Source organism: Prionailurus viverrinus, chromosome A3 (assembly GCF_022837055.1).
Source record: "Prionailurus viverrinus isolate Anna chromosome A3, UM_Priviv_1.0, whole genome shotgun sequence".
NCBI lineage: Eukaryota > Metazoa > Chordata > Mammalia > Carnivora > Felidae > Prionailurus > Prionailurus viverrinus.
The window spans coordinates 35,113,607-35,134,007 of record NC_062563.1 but is presented as its reverse complement, the minus strand read 5'-3'; the positions used below and the strand labels follow the sequence as shown (position 1 = coordinate 35,134,007).

Below are 20,401 nucleotides of genomic sequence, written 5' to 3'. Positions count from 1 at the left end.
CTGACAGCTCAGCCTAGAGCCTCCTTTGGATTCTGTCTCCCTGTCTCTCTGCCCCTCCCCCACTCATGCTCTGTCTCTCTCTTTTTCTCAAAAATGAATAAACGTTAAAAAATAAAATAATTCTTGGTGTCCAAATGTTCTCTACTCACCTGCCACTGCCTACTCTGACCACAGTTCCTTAGTGAAAACCCACCCCCCACCCCCAGTCCCTCAAAGAAAAGACTTAGTAACATAAGGCCATTGGCCCTCTCAGATGACTGGACCACTAACAACCAATATGAATGTTTTCTTGGAGCATGTGAACTTTAGAGCATTTGAACTTGGGAGTTCTTAAGACACAGATGACACTACAGCCAAATGATGATAAACATGGAACTAAAAAGTTTCCATGAATAGTGAGAGTGGAGGGACATGTTAGTCATGTTGAACTATGTGAAAAACAAAAACATACAAACAAACAAAAACCCTGAGTGTAAATTGTCACTCTTCCCATTTACAGGTCAAGTCTATTTCCCCTCTCCGGGAAGCTGGCCCCATGACTGCTTTGACCAATAGAATGCAGTGGGAGCAGTCAGCTGGGATTTCTGCGGCCTGGCCTTAAGGGCCCTGGCAATTTCTGCTTTTGCACATTTGTAACACTCCTTCCTCAGAGCCAGCCTCCATGCTGTGGGAAGCCCAAGCCCCACTGGCTTGCACTACACAGAAGAGAACTGAGGTACTCCAGCTGGCATGCTGGCTGAACTCCCATCCTAGAGCCAACATCCTCTGCCTGCCCTGGGAGAGAGTCACCCTGAGGATTCCAGTTCATCTGAGCCCTTGGATAACTGCAGCCCCATCCAATACCACACAAAGCAGAAGAACTGCTCAGGAGAGCCCATTCAGCCCAGACTTCTGAGGGATACCAAACAGTGGTTGTTGTTTGAAGCCAGTAAGTTCAGGCGTAATTGTTACAAAGCAAGAGATAACTAAAACAGATATACAGCAAGGTAGCGAGTAAGAGTAAGAAAGAGTAAAGCAGATATACAAAGAAAAGCAGAGACACAGCCCCTGTCTGACAGGGAGATCAAGCTTCATTCTGGACCTTCCCACCTGCATTCCTGACACTTCACTGGACTTTGTTCCTCTCTTTGTAATTCATGAAGCTCAATTTCTTGACAATAAAATGACCTTTAACATAACCAGTTTAAAGGATTTCTATCCACAAAGGTTTCTACCCTCACACCCATGTATTTTAGTCACCATTTTGCTCATGCTCTGCAAAGGAATTCTTGTTGATCTGTGTCTGACTTAGTAAGCAGCACTCAGAAATTCATTGTGTAGAACTGGTAAGTCTTCACCAACTATCTGCCTTAGGGTATCAAGTTTACTTACTCCTAAAATTTTAGAGACTAGAATAATTAGAAGGAATAAGGTTCAAGTATCTCTTACGGTAAATAAAGGTGTCAGATATGTTCTACTGAACAGGTGACTGTAGACTACAGATGGTAATATAATCATTAGTAATTGAAAAGGTAATCCATGATATTTCCAAATAACCCATCATATTTCCATATTTCAGGTAATTCTAAAGCGATGCAAGGAGAGTCTATAGTGATAAATTTGGTGTAAGTGCCTACAAATCTGAGTAAAGGCACATACTGAGAGAAGGTATCAATGGGTCTGTCCCCTGACTCTGAGACACTCGCAAATTAAAAACACGCATTGCTCCGTATTTAGAACATGTGCTCCTTGAGGTCTAGCAATATGTTAAGGTTCTTAAAGTCATTATTTTTGTTTTGTTTTGCCTTCATTCCTTATGTTTTTAAAACGTATGTGCTGTCTATTATTTTAAGTGATGAGTGGTAAGGATTAGATAACTATTCTGTCCCTTGGCCTCGAGTCCAGGCACCTCTCCAAAGGCCACCAGCACTTGGCCAAATAATCCTATGCATCACTAATTCTCCAACCCACCAGGAAATTTCACACCTCTTTTCATACCATTCCTCCCCTTCTCTCCCTGGTAAGCCCACTATCATCCTTTAAGACCCAGCTCAATGTCACCTGCTCTATGAAGCATTATCCAACACTCACCAACCTCTCTGCCTTTTCCTGCCTGACTCAACTACACCCTCATTTAGGTACACACAATCTTCTGATATGCCTATAATACTTAAAATAGTTATCATAATTATTTGGTTGAACTTCTATTTTTCCAACTACATTGTGATTTCCTTGAAAGCGGTGATCAAATACTATTCATTATTAACTCCATGGTGCTTAGCAAAGTGCCTAAATCACAAGGGGCCCTATGTAAATATGTACGGAGTGAGTGCTTTCTGCCATTATAGTGCCTTATTCGAAGCAGCCTGAAATGCCTTTCACATGAGGTTTTTTAAAAACTCTCCAAAAAATGGATTATAACCCATTAGAGGGATAAGAAATATAAGGAATTAAGAGGGAAAGATGTACTTATTTAAAATCAGAATACATGAGAGAATTCTGAAATTTCCAGATGGACAGATCCATTTCACCCTTCTGTTTGTGTGAATTACATATTATTCCACCTTATAGAGTCAAATACATTATAATTAACTGCACACATGGTCATAATAAGGTAGAACTTCTAATTTTCAATTCACTACTCAAACAGAGCTACCCATAGAGCAGACAAAAAAAAAGATGATTAATTACAACCTAAGGCACCCCTCCAAAAATGTCTTCTTTAATAAGTACCCCTTCTTTTGTTAATGCATCCTACATGCTGAGTGTCCTTAGGGCTCAAGTACAATTTACACTTCATTATGTTATATCTTCATAACATCTCTGGCTGTTTCATCTCATCCAATTCTGTCTAGAGAGCAAAGTCTTCAAAGATGGTATCTCAGTCAGGGTCCTAGCTGGAAACAGATGGAACACTCACAGGACACAACTGATGGCATTTAATAAGGGATTATTTGAGGGTGGGGTGGAGGGAAGACAACCAGGGAATGTGAAGTGCCCTAAGCCTGAAGGGGTATGAGGACAGAGCTATAGGGACCCAGAGAAAGTAGAGGAACTATAAGAGAGGGCCATCTGACGGACTGTGGCTTCCAGAAGGGCCATAGAGACAGCCATCAGCCCAATGGCAAGAAGAGACCTGGAGGAATGAACAGGCCAACCTCATGGTCCTCACCCTCCAATCTCCCGCAACAGCCACCAGCTGCATGAATGCGACCAGAAGCCAGAGGGCAGGGTAACCCACCAAGGCAGCACACGACATTCCCCCTGAGGGACAACAGCAGGCCAGAGAAAATGGAGAGTGGACCTGGAAGGGCAAACAGTAAAGCCAACACAGCCAGAATCCTCATCGGTACTTACTTCTCAGCCCCATCCTTCCCAGACTACAGCACTAGGAGTATAGATGGAAAGAACAAAGAGCCAAGACATGGTGTTTGATAGAATCACATGGCATGTGCAAATGCTCCACTTACATCCATTCCCATTTCTTTCTGGGCATGCAGGAGTCACCTCTCTACATTCCGTGTGTGTTAGTCCCCAGGCACATCAAAGAGACCTTACAGCAGGAAGTGGCTGGGAGTTAAGACCTCCAGGAATAACCCGCAGAGTGTGACATAAGAATTGGTAAATAAATAGCCCAGATCCTCCCCCCCCCACCCCCTCCAGAGGACTACTGTGAAGTATATTCTACAGTCTCCAGCAAACAGCAGTCTTCTTAGTTGCCTTCAGTGGAATCAGCCTGTCAGCACATCCGACACTGGCTGCATTTCCTTCCTTATCTCACTGCCCCACTCCCCCACTCCTGCCTCCAGGGACTACCTCCGGAGACTGCTACTTGCGCTCCAATCCCTGTCTCAGGCCAGCTTTGGGGGAAGCACCTAAGACAATGCGTGAGTCATAACCCACCCCTCTTGGAACAGACTCGCCACAAAGAACGTGTAAGAGTTATGCGCACGTGCATGTGTGCGATACAGACTCTGCCTACTTTACTCTGCACCAAAGAAAAAAACATACTGAACTTGAAGTAAAAAACATGACTTGCAAGTCTCCGACTTGGCTTTGAACTAGCTCTGTGAACCTCGGAAATAACCACCTTCCCAGGCCTCCAATATCCTCATCTGTCAAATGAACTCAGATAAAGTCCTTTAAGTTTCTTGTCCAATTTTAAAGTTTGCTAAGGATTTGCAGCAGTAAAAGGGATATAAATAATGAGGCCCATTACTTGAATGGACACTAAATTCCATTCTTTGGAGTATTTTCACAAAAAGCCAAAGGAATTTTGCGTCATCATAAAGAAAATAACTTTCAGAAACTAAGAATTTAATCTATCAACCAAGTGGCTATTAGATACCTATTTTAAATCAAATTTCCTAGATTTGACAGCATACGTATAATCAATTATTGTCAAACTCATAAATCGTGTATAAATGTCTATTATAGGATACACCTACAAAAACATCAAGACTGGAAATTTTTTATAAAGTAATACCTCAGAAAATAAATAGGGACTGGCTTTGTAGTTCTGCTCCTGCTGTAACTTCATGTGTCTCCTCGGGCAAATCATTTCACTTCCTCATTCCCTACACCCAGCGGCACCTCCACGAGAGGGAGACAGACCTAGGGCATTCCACACACAATAATCAACTGTTGAATTAAGAAATGGCTCTCAGCTTTAGTTTTATTAAACAGAAAAACAGGAATGGGATGGCTGTGCTATCTATATCATCTTGACAATGTCTTCTTGCCCCCACATTCCCTCTTGAAACGAAACAGAATATAGTGACCTAAAATTCTGTGGCTCCGAATGATTGGATCCCTCTCTTGAGAGCTATTGCCTCAGCCCAGCATGTCCATCCTAGAGCAGAGCTTACTTAATCAGTGGCAGAAGTCACTGGATCCTGAACTTTCACAAACTGGTTATCAAAACAAAAACAAAACAAAACAAAACAAAACAAAAATTCAGTGCTGGACATGCAGTGCCATGGAATGAATGAGGCCCATGTTCCTAGCCTCCATATTTAAAATAATGGCAAAAGTCATTCCAACCACCAGTCATGAGCAAGGCCATTCTGACTGGTGACCAAGACCTCATCTCAGAACTATCTGGAAACATAGGACAAGCAAACAAAAAGCTTGTGGAAGGAATGGGGGAGGAAGCAGAGGACATGGGAAGGGAACATGGTAAGAAGGTATTCAAAACCTCGTTTACTTCTCTTTCTTAACCAACATATTCATAACAAATATACTATTACATCTGTAATGAAATGAAAAACCTGGAAGTAACCATGAACCTCTTGAAAGGACTATCTGGGACTGTGGACACTCTTGCTACTTTTTCTCTTGGGCACAAAGAATTCAAAGTATGTGCATCTTGGAAACAGGAGAAGCACAGCAAGAACCAAGAGAAAAGTTCTAAATTTGTATCGTTGTGGGCAAACTATCAAAAACATGGCTTCCTTCCAGTTTCCTCCAACATGAAGAATGGCAACTGCTTCTCTATGATATTTCATCTGAGTTTCAAGGTCAAGAGGGAGGAAGAAGGAAGAAAACAAGGCTATACAATGTCACTAAAAAGCAAGATATTAAATTACCATATAGCAGTTACAAATTTCAACAAAGTTATAAGTACTAATTTATTATTTATACTGAAATGCAAAATTGTTAAGAAATATAAAATTACCAAGAAGTAAACTATTACAGGACTTTGGAAATGTCAGCACAAGTAATTATAATGGACCTAATTGTCTTCATCAGTGGTTCTCAAAGTTGGGTGCATAATAAAATTACCTGGGAAATTTTTTAAAGTTCTGAAGCCCAGGGCATATCCAAGGCTAATTACATCAACATCACTAGGGGCTGGACAACCAACAACATTTCTTTTGAGAGAGAGAGAGAGAGAGAGAGAGAGAGAGAGAGAGAGAAAGTTACAGGAAGTGGCAGAGAGAGAAAGAGAGAGAGAGAGATTGAGAGAGAGAGGGAGAATCCCAAGCAGACTCCACACCACCAGTGCAGAGCCCAATGCAGGGCTCAAACTCACAAACCATGAGATCATGACCTAAGCTGAAGTCAGATGCTTAACCAACAGAGCCACCCAGGTACCCCCAACAACAGTGTTTTTTAACCTGCCTAGGTGACAGTGATGTGCACAACAGTGCAGAACAAGTGACCTATGTTATACTAAGTTAATGTTAATGTGGCTTGAGGCAAAAGACAGTGTCTTGAATGAGTGCTTCAATTCTCAACCGCCCCCCCCCCCCCAACCTGGTCCTTACAGGGGGACATCTGGAGCACAAAGCTTCATCTCTCCACTTCTCACCTGCCTGAGGCTGCCTCTCTACTCTTTCAAGCCTACCTGGAACCAGACATTGATGCCAGGTACAGGGCTCAGGAGCACCAGAACACCAGGAAGTACAGGGGCATCAAAATTGTGTGCAGCAGGGAGAACTGGTGTCTGCAGTGCCTTTGCAGTTAGGAATCACCCAATGGCAAAGAAAACTCACTGAGAGTAGGTCAAGCAATGCTACCGAAACAGGCAGCTTCAGCTCCTTCTTCCCTGGTCTTATTCAAACATCCATTTGTTTACTCAAATATTTACTAGCCAGGTGGCTGGGTCCTAAGCTCACCCTAACTCCCAGCTTATAGGGAAAACAGATCTGAAGAAGTAACTGCCACTCAGTATAATTAGAAAAGTGGAAGTAGGTACAGGCACAATGATAAAATACACAGAAAATAATTACCTCAGGGCAAAGTGTTTTCCAGACTACAGGCATAGCATAAGCAAAGAGCCACAAAGATGAGACAATAAGGAAACGGGAGGCTGTTTCAAACTGCATATGGAAAACGCATGAGAGGTCTGAGGTCTGAAGTCAGAAATGCAAGGTCAGTAAGGGCAAAACAGCCAAGAGCTTGGGCCTTACCCCAGAGCCAGGTTTCTCAACCATAGCACTTACTGACATTTTGAGCTGGATAATTCTTTATTGGGGGGGGGGGGGGCGGTCTGTGCACTGTAGGATGTCTGGCAGGATCCTTGGCTTCCTTTCACTAGGTAAGAGCAGCACCTCACACCCCTAATACAGTCAGTAATTCTCCAGACATGGCCAGATGTTTCTCAGGAGAAAAGTCACCCTTCTTGAGAACCACATCCTAGAGGCAGTCTAGAACTGTTGTGTAGGCAGAACTAAGTCAGAATCTGATAGTAGTATGGACGATACAGTGGGGTGGTGAGACATCATGAACCATCAATCCAGCACAAGAACCTGTATATCTGTGTACACGTGTAGAACCACTTTGGGGCACCTGGGTGGCTAGGTTGGTTGAGCGTCCGACTCTGGATTTTGGCTCAGGTCATAATTCCAGGGTCATGGGATTGAGCCCATGTTGAGCCCCACACTGAGCTCCATGCTGAGTGTGGAGCCTACTTAGAATTCTTTTTTCTTCCTTCCTTCCTTTCTTCTCTCTCTCTCTCTCTCTCTCTCTCCCTCCCTCCCTCCCTCCCTCTCCCTCTCCCTCTCCCTCTCCCTCTCCCTCTCTCTTTCTCTCTACCTCCCTCTGTCCCTCTCCCCTGTTCATGCTGTCTCTCTCTAAAATAAAAAAATAAATAAATAAATTTTAAAAAAGAACCACTTTCATAAGAGTGTCAGAGAGTCTACACTCACAATTAGCTCTGATTTACTAATTTTTACACTAGGCTTTCAAAGAAGAATCAAGTAAAGTTTTTTTTATTATGCTATCTTTACAATGCAAAAACTTGCCAAAGTTGGCCTCTAGGTGGTAAGATTCTGGGTAACTGTTCTTTTCTTTATATTTATCTGTATCTTCCATGACCTGAACAAATAAAAGAACAATTACTTCTCAAGATACCTTTCTTAGGTAATTCCTCTATGAAAATAAAATACTGCATGCATGACAATCAGTTGCAAAGACAGAAGCAATGACCCCCAATCTGCATACACACGCTCTCTCTCCCACTCTTCCTGCCTGTGCTTTCAATGGTATTATGGCAGTATGAGATGCAGTTTTCCATGAACCAAAACATGCACAAGGGTATCTTTACAGAACATTCCTTTTTCTCACAGACCTTTTGAAGTAAGGCATGGTTTCAGTTGTCTACTGCTGTGTAACTAACTACTGTAAGACTTAGTGACAAAAGCAATGATCATTTATTATTTCTCACAATTCACTGGGTTGGCTGGGCTCATGGGTGATTCTATTCCATGTGGTATAACTGAGGTCACTCAATAGGCTACATTCAGCTGGGACCTTGACTGGGGCTAGAACATTCAAGATGGCCTCACATCCTTTGGGGTCTTTCTCCACATGGCTGATCTAGTCTAAGCTTTTATAAAGAACCAAGGTTGGTGCACCTGGGTGGCTCAGTCAGTTAAGCATCCAACTTCGGCTCAGGTAGTGATCTCACAGTTCATGGGTTCAAGCTCCGTGCCGGGCTCTGTACTGACAGCTCAGAGCCTGGAGCCTGCTTTGGATTCTGTGTCACCCTCTCTCCCTGCCCCTCCCGCTCTTGTGCTCTGTCTCTCTCTCTCTCTCTCAAAAATAAATAAACATTAAAAATTAAAAAAAAAAAAAAAAGAACCAAGGTTGGCTCCTAAGAAGGAGCATTCCCAGAGGACAAGCCCTAATATGCTTATCAAGCCTCTGTATCATGCTTGCTAATATCCCATTGACCAAAGCATTCTGGCCCAGTCTAGAGTCAATAAGAATACATAAAGGCATGAGTGATGGGAGGCAGAGTCCACTGGAGCCACCAAGGTAATAGTCTATCACAGTTGGAACAGGGTTTCCTTATAGATCATGTTCTTTTACCCAGACCTCTTAAACTAAACATCAACAGATTAAAACACAGAGATTATAGATATGAAACAATCCATACCAAATTACAACTGAAGCTACCACACATCTTCATGACTTCCTTAGGCCAGCTCTTAGTACAGAAGTAGAAATCATTCAATCTCATATTTCCTAATGGAAAAGGCATGTCAGAGAAAAATCCCTATTTTTCCCTGAAGGACAGAAATACCAATGATGAAAGATTCCCTCACTAAAGATTAGATGCAGTTGTTTGGATAATTTTGAAGATTCCATGATGAAAAGACACTCACTGAATTAAAACAAACATCCAAATCTATTGTCAAATCCCTTCTTCCCAGTTTTCTTCTTAGGGGAATGAACCTCCTTTGAAGAACTAAGTACAATCCTAACAAATCATGCTTTAGGTTTTCATGCACTGAAATTGGAATGTAAAGTCACCTACCAATTCTCATATGTAAAATAATAATGTGCTTTAGTTAAACGAGTAATTTACATCGAGTGTTCTAATGCATATAATTTATTATTTTACTATTTTTACCCATGTGTATTATAAAAATGCATTCTCTAGAGGAGAAAGTCATCTCCACATGACAACCCTAAAGTAGAGCAATAAACATAACCCCCAAAATGGCAGGGATGCCCGGGAAAATACTGAGTATCCATCTGAATGGGTTTATATTATAGGTGGGTGCCTTCAGACAGGACCATTTAGGAGGTGCTTCCTGGCCCCAATGTCATAAATAAAGGATGCCCAGACCAGGATAAACTAAGCCTGGGTGAGCTCCTAAATGAATCTGACATGTAGAAAACAACAATGAGGTTGCAAGATGAATCTGGGCCACTCAATCTTCAGAGAGAGTTCAGAATATGAAAATCCTTTTAATAAAAACTACAAATAAAAAGTATCTGTAGGCCACTTTCAAACAGTTCTAAGCAACATTTTGGGGGAATCTGGTACAAGAACAGCACCTACAATTCTGTTTGGCTCAATAAATACTGGTCAAATGAATCAAACATAACCTACCAGGAAAATGGCATTGGAAACTAGCTCAATGGTTTTCCATAAGTTCTTGGTAAAACTGAGGGATGGCAGGAGATGCAGGAGTGGCAGGGAGGAGACTACTGCTTTATACCTTGGGTTTTCACATGAATAAAAGCTACTTCTGCTATTTAAAAAAAATCCACTGCTACTAATATATCCCAACATTCATGTTCTATGAATAAGAAAACAGAGACCCAAAGCAATGAACAACTCAACCAAAGTCAAACACAAAGAATGGCAGTGTCACAACCAGACCTCAGGTCCATAGAGAAATACTCGCCTATACAGTCAATCCTCAATATTTGCAAATTCACCTACTCACCAAAATTTATCTGTGACTACAAAAGCAATACAGGCATCACTTCGGTGGTCTTTGCTAGACATGCACAGAGAGACAAAAATGTCAGCTCCCATGCACACAATACCAGCTGATGTCGTACAAGGCTCTGCCTTCTGGTTTCAGCTCTCATGCTGTAAACAAGCACCCTTTTCACAATCTATTTAGTGCCACATTTACCACAAGTTTGTGATTTTTGTTAGTTATTTCACTGTTTAAAATAAGGGCCCCCCAGCATAGCGCTGAAGTGCTATGTAATGTTCCTAAGCACAAGAAGGCTGTGATGTGCCTTGCAGAGCAAATACATGTGTTAGATAAGCATCATTCGGGCATGAGTCATAGTGCTGTTGGCTGTGAGTTCAATGGGAATGAATCAACAATACACATTAAATAAGATTAAAAAAAAAAAAGAAACATTCATGAAACAAGATTATATATTGATGAGTTGATGTAAATGTTGTGACCAGAGGTTCAGAGGAACCTATCCCTGTATTTCCAATAGGAGCAATGGCTCAGGGTTCACTAACCCAGTGTGTTCATGGAGGCTTTATAGAACATAACCACTGGGAACAATGAGATCAACTGTACATAACTTATACCTCTATAGTTGTTCTTCTTGAGGACCTTGAAAACTGGGTACTAGTACTCTTGAACCAGATATCAGTAAATACCTTAAAAGGGACTCCCATACTCACTGAGCACCTTGGTTTTTCTCATAACCAGTGCCATGAGCCTCACGATTCTATGGGGATTTAAATTTTTACTCATTTGTTTGGAAATCTTTTAGTATTATGAGACCTGTTACCTAATTTGATAAAAATAGAACAGCAAAAGAACCATCCTAGAAGATATCTAGTCCAAAGGCTACTAACCTGAGTTCCATGACCACCAGAGAGGTTCATAGATAAAATCCAATGTGCCATAAACTGGGATAGGAAAAAACAATTACATGGGTATTTTCACTAAGCTCTAACTGAAATGTGGCATTTCCTGTGATTAAAAATATAAATTGGGGTGCCTGGGTAGCTCAGTGGGTTGAGTGTCCATCTCTTGATTTCAGCTCAGGTCATGATCCCAGGGTCATGGGATTGAACCTTGCATCGGGGACAGCACTGAGCATGGAACCTGCTTGGGATTCATTCCCCGCCCCCCCCACCCCGCCCTTCTCCCCGCTCCTCTCCCGCCCTGCTCACTCTCTCTCTGTAAAATAAACAAACAAAAATATACATCACAAATCACAGTATTGATTGTACTTGTGATTTGGTTTTTGACAGAAATTCCAGATACTTTATCATATCAAATTATTGCAGATCTTGCAAAATATAATTGTACTCACCAATAATTCCAAGTTACAATAGTAACTGTTCATTTAAAGTGTTAATAAGATGTACATATATTATCATGCCACACATTTATTTACTATTTTTACATCTGTATTTCAAATATAATGGTTTCCTTTGTAGTTCCAGGTATTTTGTTTTATGCATTTAAAAAGCTATTTAGAGAAAGGGCCGATGGAGTCTTCACCAGACTGCCAAAAAGGCCCATAAGAACTCTGAAGCACCTCTCCCATCCCACAGATAAAGAAAGGTGAGGTAGTAAAAGAAAACAGGCTTTGATGCTCCCATCACTGGTTAGACACAAACCCAGGCCTGAGGCCTCTCAATACCCAACATGGATGAGGCTCTATGAGCTGCTCAGCTATTCATCCTAAGTATAAAACCTGGGGCACTTTATCCCCCAAAGTGTGGCCAGTGGCTACGTGAGCCCTAAGATTAAGCATCAATATGAAGGCAGAAACATGCACCTCAAGAGGGGAATGGGAAGGATTTTACAATGCACAGGAGTCCCTCCCAGCCTATCCAAGATTCAGATCCCATCTCCTGGAGAATCAATGCTGCCCTACCCCACAGGGAGCAGAATCACCATGGTGGGAAGCCAATGTCTCTGATGGGACTGTGTGTCACTCAGCTGGGTGGCACAGAGCAGAGGTGCAGGATCACATTTCCCGCCATCACCCAATCACCTCACAAGCATCCTAGGCACCAGCCACAACACATTAACTGCTGTAGACCAAGCATGCAGAGCTCTTTCCTGCCTCCTAACACACTTCCCTCTGCTTACAATGGCCCTTTTCTCCCTGACAAACCATTCTGGTCCTTTGATACTCAGTTATGCATCATTTTCCTCCTCTATCTTTGCCAGGTAATCATCCTTGTCTCAACACTAGACTGTGAGCTTTATGAAGATGGGCAAGGAAGGTAACTGGGCTAGAGGAAAGGAGGTCCAGCATCTATTGTGGGCAGACAAGATAGATGATGACAGTACTAACAGTGTTAACATTTATTGAACATTTAATATCCACCACACACTGTTCTAGGTAATTTACATATATTGTGTCATCTGATCTTCCAAACAGCCGGTAGGTACAATTATAATCCTAATTTCACAGATGAGGAAACTGAGGCATAGTGAGGTTAAGTAAGTTGCCTAAGGTCGCACTGACAGGAACGTACAGCAGGGATCTAAAGGAGGCACTCTGATCCAGAGGCTAAGCAGGCCTTTAACCAGTGCCTGCATCATAAGGAGCAGATCTAGTCCCTTCATTCAATAGGTGAGGAAGTTACAGGTCTCAGAGATTAGGCAATATCTTATTACAGAGGACAGGAGGTAAGATTAGAATCCAGAGCTCAACTTCCAGGAGGCTGCCTCTTAGTTTACTTTGGATTTTTGTTTGGAATAAGAGAGAACCAAATGAAAGGGAGGGAGGAGGGAATCACATTCATAGATCAGTTAGTCAATGGGTTTATAAATCAAATGACTGGTCAATAGACGGATAGGGAGATTATCAGACAAGTAGAAGGAACTGATCACTTTCAGGTATCACCAGCACAAAGCAGACCTGACTCACAGTAGATAATGTTACTGATTGCTCCTTGAGCCATGAAGAGATATCAAGACATGCAACTAGTACCACCCCTGAGTGTCCTCTAATTTAATGTAATTCCACAGGACACTGTGTGCTGGCCAGGAGGCCCACAGTTGAAGGAAAGGCAAGAGGCTTAGAAAAGATGAGCTTCCTTCCCAGGAAACCCTTAGAGACTCCCTTCACAAAGAAGAGATGACTTTATTTTTCAGTCTAATTTAGCCCTCCTGTATTTCGACAGGCATAATGAATACGATGTTCTGTGTTAACACAGAGAAACAAGGGCGAAATTTGCTTTGCCTGGCTTTTATGTTAATTTCTTGCTGACCTGATCACAACTGCAATTGATCCTACTAAGAAAAAGATTATTTCTTTCCGGATAGTGGCCCTGGTGCAAAATCAACAAAGATTTCCGACCTCCAACATGTGAGACCAGCTTAGTTTGCTCCTGACCTAGAGAACTAAACAATAACTTGCAAACATCATTCACAGGTTTGATGGGAAAACAATTCAAACACAAGAAACATCTGCTGTGATAGATACTCTTTCAACTACTGTAAGGAGGAAACACTTGTGGTGACATTACTGACTATTTTGTATGGCGGAAACTGCTTTCTACTTTGAAAGTTATTCATTTGCTGTAAACTGGCTAGATAGCACATCAGTTAAGGTAATTATCTTTTAAACTCGAGACGGGAAGATGTAAGCAGACATTCCAAAGTACGTATGCATCCTCCTCCCACCAAATCTACTGAGTTGTCACCTAGATGGGTGAAGATTCATCACTGGTTTGAGGTGGTGCTGGTGAACTGCAATCTTCAGAGACCTACCCTTTTTCTTTTTGTCATGGCAAGCCTAGGACTCACTCTGTGGTTCTTCAGCAGCAGCCCTAAGTAGGGTTGGTCCTCAAATGCACCAACGAGGTACGACATTAACAGCTCCCAACATCAGAGAAAGTTCACACCTGGCTAGAAGTCGGGCTCCCCAAAGACACTGAAGCAAAGCTCTAGCTTAGACCTCTGGCTGCATTTTCATTCTGAGCAGCAATTTCTGGTACAAGAAAGTTAATCTGTTTTCAAGCTTGTTGCTAAATACACAATTTAATATTAAAAATACAATACACAGAGAATGTCAAAATGAGCCAAAAACAACAAACTAGATACAACCAAGAAGAGTCCCAGAGGCTAAACATGGTAGTAAAAGCAAGAAACAAGTATCTATATATAGAAAAGGACTATCTTAACCAACAAGAAATCTTTTTCTTCTTTCTTTGGGATCTAGCTCCATGTATGGCAATTAAATTAAGAGACTATGTTGTTAAGATAGTAAAGAGGCAAAAAGGGAGCTTTGAAAAATATATTTCATGTTTAAGATGTGACTACAACAAGGTTCAAATGCTGGCATGAACAGGTTCGATTTTCTTCTGGAACCTCTAGCAGGAAGGTGTGAGAAAGCAAACATATACAACTAAGAATCTACGTCAAATACCCAAAACTGTGTGGCTTTCCACCAACTCAATATTTCTAGGTATAAAGAGGTAGTCACAGGGTGCCTTCTCCACATTGTCCAGTTTGGGTTCCTTCTTAGGCATACCTTAAATCAAGGATTTGAGAACGAGTAGTTTATTTGGGGAGGTGACCACAGGAAGCCAGTAGTAGAATGGAGAAATGACACAGGAAAGCCAGTACAGGGTATGACATCAAGCAAGTTATCATTGTGGGCAACTGGGGTCTAACCCCATGGGGAACTCTGGAAGATGATATAGACACATTCTCCAGTTATCCCATTCAAGAGGCAAGGGAGCTGGAGTATTTGTACACGGATTCCTTCTTAACCCACATGTGCATCAATGGATAAATGGATAAACCAAATATGGTACAGACACACAATGCAATTTTATGCAGCCTTAAAAAGGAAGGAAATTCTGACAGACTACAATGTGGACGAACCTTGAGGACACCATGCCAAGTGAAATAGGTCAGCCACAAAATGACTAATACTGTATGATTCCACTTACATGAGAAACCTAGAGTAACCAACTTTGTAGAGACAGAAAATAGAATGGTAGTTGCCAGGGGCTGGAGAGAGGGGGAAATGGGGACTAATTATTTCACAGGTACAGAGTTTCAGTTTTGCAAATGTAAAGGTTCTGGAGATGGATGGTAGGGATGGTTGCACAACGCGTGAATATACTTAGTGCCACTGAACTGTACATTAAAAATGGCTAAATGGTAAATTTCGTTTTATTTGTATTTTACAATTTTTTTTAAAGTGCGCAGGGTGCTATGGGTAGAGCCCCCAAAGTAGGTTTATTCTAATAACCCCACTCAAAAACCTACTTCAAAGATAGGTACTCAAACCTACTATTAAAGGGATCTGATAAAGCAAAAGATGCCTGAGGACAACCATCAAGAGATTTGGGGAATGGGACTATCCTAGGTAAAAAAATAAATTTATTCATTTTTTTTCTGATTATACATGATCACGGCTAAAAACTCAGCAGACAGGTAAAAAGAAGAAAATCTAATCTGTAATCTCATCACAAGGGTGGCTCTCCCTGAATGTGCAACATGGAGACCCATGTACAGAAAGAACAGACCTGGAAATCAGGCAGCTCCCAACCTCAGCCGCCAGCGGGCTCTTGTGGCTGGCAGAGCTGGGCTGCTGACTCCTCTGGATCCCGCTCTGCCCACCCGTAAACACCAGACTCTGTGCCAACGTCTTTGAACACCTCACTACTCAAGGTCAATGGCCCAGCAGCATCCACTTTCCCTGGGAGCTTGTTAGAAAGGAAGAGTCTCAGGCTCCACCCAAACCTGATGAATCAGAATCTGCATTTTAACATTTGGGTTAAAAAGCAGGTGATTCAGGTGTGCTCTGGAGTTTAAGTACTGCTCCAACACAGGCCTTCTACTTCTACCTATGATTTCTGAAAAGCGCCAGAGCCGCTGAACCTCTAGCGCCTCGGTGTTAAAATTTCCACCTTCTCTTGCGGAAAACAACCTCCCTGTCTAGCTTTCAAGTGAGGTAATCCAGGATCTGGCACAGAGGAGATGCCAGGCCAATGTGGGCCAATATTGCTAGCATTAATATTACATACAATGTCACCTGAAAGAAAACCCATGGAAGGTGACAGCAAATTTAAAAATTTCCACCTGAAATAACAAATTCTATTTTATTTTGCTGGAATAGAAAACAACTTATCCTCAGGCAAGCTAAAAACAATAAAATGGTTTTCTCCCAAAACTGAATGCTTCTTTTGTAATACAATTCACTATTCTTAGACTTTTTTCAGACCTGAAAAAAAAAAAAAAGTAAATGAAATGACATGTTGAAACTTGCACTGACCCTCTCGCATTTCCAAGGCTGCTGCGCTGCTATGCTTAATGTCTTTTTTTTTCTTCTTTGTAAGCAACAAATAGGACTTTGTTAGCTTGTGCAGTGATGCAATTATAAGTGCATTAGCCCTCTCACCCACAAAAAGAATCTGATATCAGGAACAAAAAATAAAATTCACCACTAAAGTAATAGGCTATCATAGTAGAGTTGTTTAAATTGGGGGAATACTATCTACTTTTGCTTGGATTTGAAACATTGAAAATACGGAAGGAAGGGGGAAGGTATATGGGGAAAGGAAAACAGACTGAGCTATGAATTAGCCATATAACATTTTAAATCTTAAGGCACATATCAAAAGTCTTGACACATGATTATTCTCTGCTCACTAATTCTGCTTCTAGGATTTTATCCTAAAATTGGGCAAAAAAATGTTTTATCTTCAGTGAATAATATTCCTCATAGACTTGATTATAACAGCAATTTAAAAAAAAAAGAAAAAAAAATAGTTGATGGACTAGTTAAATAAAAATAAAACTGTCACTCACATAAAAGTAGAGTATACCATTCAGAATAATGTTTTTGAAAAAATATGTTTAATAGGGGTGCCTGAGGCTCAGTTGGTTAACCATCTGACTCTTGACTTTGGCTCAGGTCATGATCCCACAGTGTGGGTTCAAGCCCTGTGTCAGGTTCTGTGCTGACAGCACAGAGCCTGCTTGAGATTCTCTCTCTCCCTCTCTCCCTCTGCCCCTCCCATGCCCTCTTCTTCTCAAAATAAATAATGAAATAAGCTTTAAAAATATGTTTAATAGTACAGACACACACACACACACACACACACATACACACACACACACCACAGACCCTCTGCCCTGTTTCCTGTTCTAAACTTTCTTCACAGCGCTCACCACCATCCGATACATAGTGACCTGTTGGTTGCTGCCTATGTGCCCCAACTAAAACAAAGTAAACTTCAGGCAAAGAGGATTGTTGCGTTCACTTCTGGGTCCCCAGTGCCTCACATGGTGCCCGTCAAGTAGTAGCCACCCAACAAATATGAACTGAGAAATAAATGAAAGACCAAATATAAGCATAGGAGCTTAGGCATACAGAAACAGACACAAGACCATGGAAGACATTCCCAAAATCACTAACAGGGTTATGGCTGGGTGGTGAAAACACACATGCTTTTATTTTCTCCTTGATGCTGATCTATTGTTTCTACATCTTAGAACATCTTCTAAAAAGAATAAAAGGGATGCTTGCATGGCTCAGTCGGTTGAGTGTCTGCCTCTGGACTTCAGCTCAGGTCATGATCTCACACTGACAGTGCAGAGCCTGTTTGGGATTCTCTTTCCCTCTCTCTCTGTCCCTCCCCTGCTCATAAGCTCTCATGCTCTCTCTCTCAAAATAAATAAATATACTTAAACAAAAGGATAAAAGATATAAACCCTTTTCTTATATGCATGTGTGCATTTGTGTGCATATGTGTGTATATGTATGTATTTTCACATGTTTTTTGGCTACCTAATAAGAATATCATTTATTCCCCAAACTGTCAAGTTATACAAAAGGGGAAAAAAAATGAAACACTAACTCTCCACTTCAGGTGAATAAAATTAAATATGGGACAAGTAGTTTTAAAAAATCAACATGGGGGCACTTGGGTGGCTCAGTCAGTTAAGCATCCGACTTAGGCTCAGGGCATGATCTTACAGTTCGTGGGTTCAAGCCCCACGTCAGGCTCTGTGCTGACAGTTGGGAGCCTGGAGCCTGCTTCAGATTCTGTGTCTCCCTCTCTCTCTGCCCCTCCCCCACTCACGCGTCCCTCTCTCTCAAAAATAAACATTAAAAAAAATTTTTTAATAAAAAAAGTAAACATCAACACAATGAATCCATTTTTGCACACTTTCACTAAGTCCCATACAAGCATATAAAGTGTGATATGATAATCCTTAATTAACTGTTGCTATTTAATAAAAAATACATTTTTTGGTTTTATAAATTATATGTTGTTTTTGCAATTATGGTGGAAAATGACAATTTCACAGGTATCACAATGGTGTCCTATTGTTTTATTTTTATTATAATAGAACCAGCAATTTCTCTAGAAGGCAGCAAAACTGGATCACAGTGTTCTCACTGGTCTGAAAGCAGAATTGCCATCAAGAGACACACCTGGCAAATGAATAAAATCAAGAGCATCAGAAGTATTCAGACAGCATCCCCTGAAATAAATTAAACTGGCCAGCCTTAACATTAGAAAGCGCCTCATCAGAGAGGTTTAAAATGTAACAAACGGTGGGGCGCCTGGGTGGCGCAGTCGGTTAAGCATCCGACTTCAGCCAGGTCACGATCTTGAGGTCCGTGAGTTCGAGCCCCACGTCAGGCTCTGGGCTGATGGCTCGGAGCCTGGAGCCTGTTTCCAATTCTGTGTCTCCCTCTCTCTCTGCCCCTCCCCCGTTCATGCTCTGTCTCTCTCTGTCCCAAAAATAAATAAACGTTGAAAAAAAAAAATGTAACAAACGGATTTCCTAGGCAATCTTCAATGTGTCTCTTTTATATTCTAACAAGCAATATAAAACTTCATACTCAATAAACTTTTAAAAATCCAATTCAGGGTATACAAAAAATTGTCCATTATAATGATGATACTTGTCAACTAACACTGCAAAACAAAGTTCATATAAAAAGATGATACGTGCAAATAAAGGTCTCCATGTGAAGCAGAATGCTGTATTAACGCTGTGCTTCAAAAACAGGATCAGGAATACTTCCCACTGGGGAAGTGTTAAGGGAGTTTGTGAATTGGTCAAAACACCAAAAACCCCTTTGACGCATCAGTACTTGAGACCCCACGCAAGCTCACTCTCAGCCTTTTTTCTCTTACCTTTGCTTGCTTCCCAAATATTTCCTTTCATCTGGTAAAGTGTCAAATAACTGTTCAACCAGATTTCTTTGTTTCTTTGCCTTAATTCATCACACTGTGATATTTAACTCTGAAAAAAGTATAATTTAATTGCGTATTTTTTTTTTTTTTTACTATAGACAAGTTGGCAAACAAGAGCCAGTGGTTGGCAAACTCTAGCCCACGGGCTCAATCCAGACTGCCATCCAACTGCTTTTATAGCACCCATGAGCTAAGATTGGTGTTTACATATTAAAATGGTGGAGGGGCGCCTGGGTGGCGCAGTCGGTTAAGCGTCCGACTTCAGCCAGGTCACGATCTCGCGGTCCGTGAGTTCGAGCCCCGCGTCGGGCTCTGGGCTGATGGCTCAGAGCCTGGAGCCTGTTTCTGATTCTGTGTCTCCCTCTCTCTCTGCCCCTCCCCCGTTCATGCTCTGTCTCTCTCTGTCCCAAAAATAAATAAATGTTGAAAAAAAAATTTTTTTAAAAAAAATAAAATGGTGGAAAAAATCAAAAGGAGAATACTATTTCATAACACATGGTCATTATAGGAATTCAAATTTCGGTGTTCATGAATACGGTTTTCGTGGAGCACAGCCACACCCCTTCATTAATCTATTGCTTATGGCTGTCTGGTGCTGCAGCACTTAAGAGCGGCAATAGAAAGTACAGAGCCCGCAAGGGCACCTGGGTGGCTCAGTTGATAGAGCATCCGACTTCGGCTCAGGTGATGATCTCGCAGTTCGTGAGTTCAAGCCCCATGTCGGGCTCTGTGCTGACAGCTCAGAGCCTGGAGCCTGCATTGGATTCTGTGTCTCCCTCTCTCTGCCCCTTCCCTGCTCATACTCTATCTCTCTCTGTCTCTCAATAATAAATAAACGTTGAAAAATTTTTAAAAGAAAGAAAGAAAGAACGAACAAACGAACAAACAGAGCCTGCAAAGTCAAAAATATTCTCTGGCCTGTTTCAGGAAAAGGTTCCCAACTCCTGCTCTGGTTTACACAATAGCAACATATAATACAGATGGTAGGTCCCTGGGTTTTACTGC

General features: G+C 41.6%; 1 protein-coding gene across 10 annotated transcripts in view; it reads right to left on the bottom strand.

Annotated features, from left to right (window-relative positions):
* PLCB4 (phospholipase C beta 4) overlaps positions 1-20,401 on the bottom strand; it is a 426,835-nt gene that overhangs the window by 342,773 nt on the left and 63,661 nt on the right. Inside the window, exon 1 of one of the 10 annotated variants that reach the window (XM_047852991.1) lies at positions 4,466-4,489. The exons of the other annotated variants lie outside the window; for them this stretch is intronic. The gene's annotated coding sequence lies outside the window, so the exon portion shown is untranslated. Of the gene's footprint in view, positions 1-4,465; positions 4,490-20,401 lie in introns of those variants that run through there. 10 annotated transcript variants of the gene reach the window in all.